The sequence below is a fragment of the Gopherus flavomarginatus genome, assembly GCF_025201925.1.
Source record: "Gopherus flavomarginatus isolate rGopFla2 chromosome 13 unlocalized genomic scaffold, rGopFla2.mat.asm SUPER_13_unloc_1, whole genome shotgun sequence".
NCBI lineage: Eukaryota > Metazoa > Chordata > Testudines > Testudinidae > Gopherus > Gopherus flavomarginatus.
In genome coordinates this window covers 4,908,776-4,910,357 of record NW_026114609.1, presented here as the reverse complement: position 1 = coordinate 4,910,357, position 1,582 = coordinate 4,908,776, and the positions used below count along the sequence as shown (strand labels likewise).

General features: G+C 52.4%; 1 non-coding gene across 1 annotated transcript; it reads right to left on the bottom strand.

Annotated features, from left to right (window-relative positions):
• Positions 1-1,185: 1,185 nt before the first annotated feature.
• Positions 1,186-1,257, bottom strand: TRNAA-UGC (transfer RNA alanine (anticodon UGC)). Its single transcript has one exon. It is a non-coding gene; the product is annotated as a tRNA-Ala (tRNA).
• Positions 1,258-1,582: the final 325 nt, after the last annotated feature.

Genomic DNA, 1,582 nt, shown 5'->3' with positions numbered 1-1,582 from the left:
CCCTCTCCCTCCCACACCCAAACTCCCTCCCAGAGCCTTAGGCAGGTGTGGGGTGGGGGGGCAGGACTTGGTCCCATTCTGGGCACCACCAAAAATTATACAAACCTGCCGCCTCTGTCCAGCCCAACCTTCTGCTGATGCACCTCAGCCCGCACCCATGCAGGGTTTGAAGCTTCCATTGCTTAAATTCCATGACACTGAGGGATTTCAGCTCCACTTTGCACAGAGGGAAACTTCACCCCACTCCCAACCAGGTTCTTGTCCATGGGATCACTGTTATGGGGGCTGGGTCCCTCGGTGTCTTTTCTCTCTCTATGACAGGCCAGGGTGCAATAACTGGGGCATCAGAGCACCCAGGACCTTCTGTGGGGCTGCCATTCCCCTTCCCCTTCTCTGGTCTCATCTGTCATTGACTCCAGCATTTTTTCTATCCATCCTCAGCACCTCCCAAGCAAGCTGCACTCACCTCAAAAAGACATAAAGTCCTGCGGCACCTTATAGACGTATTGGAGTATAAGCTTTCGCAGGTGAATACCTGCTTCGTCGGATGCATGTGGCGGAAATTTGCAGGGGCAGGTATAAATATGCAGGTAAGAATCAATCTAGAGATAAGGAGGTTAGTTCAATCAGGGAGGATAAGGCCCTCTTCTAGCAGCTGAGGTGTGAACGCCAAGGGAGGAGAAATTGCTTTTGTAGTTGGCTAGCCAGGCACAGAATTCCCACTACATTCATCCGATGAAGTGGGGATTCACCCCTCAAAGCTTATGCTCCTGTACATCTGTTAGTCTATAAGGTGCCACAGGATTCTTGCTTTTTACAAATCCTGGTTAACGCAGCTACCCCTGTGATACTCAAAATGACAGTGTCCCCTGTCGGGTGTACATCACTGACCTCTCTCCTTTCCGAGCACTGACTGCCCCTCTGTTTCCTTGCCTCTCAGTCTGAGCAGATGGGACCTTTCCCTCCAGTGCTGGAGGATTCGCCCTTCTCATCTACCCTTGTCCCAAGCAGCACAGTGAGAGGGAACCTTAAATGTACCAAGGTGACTTCGGAGCAGAAACCCCCCAGACCTTCCATGCAATTGGCACTTGCCCCTCACTGAGCAGGACTGAAACTGGTGCAGGGATACTGGTGGGCCACATCCTCTCTGGGCATGAGCAAAGCAGCAAAGTGAAAAAATGAACCTGGAGATGCTGGGCATTGCACCCAGGGCCTCATACGTGCAAAGCATGTGCTCTACCACTGAGCTACATCCCCAGATGGGTTGTGTTTGCTATGGGTTATACTCAGAGCCTTCCTGTTCTCACTGCATCCAGTGACCTATAAGCTTCACAAGAAGCCCATTCCCCTCTCTGAGGACCAGGCCTGCTCTCCTGGAGGTTACTTGTTCATAGGAGTCACTTTGCAGCAGGGCAAGATTCTATGTGTGGGGCACAGAGAGTTTGTGCCCTGGACTCAGGGTGCAGAGATACACTAAGCCCTCTCCCCTGCATTGGGTGGTGGGGGTGCTGCAATCCCCTCCTGTAAGGTTATTGTGGGGTATGCTGTGAGCAGCTCAACACCTCACCCTGGTGGCAGAAGT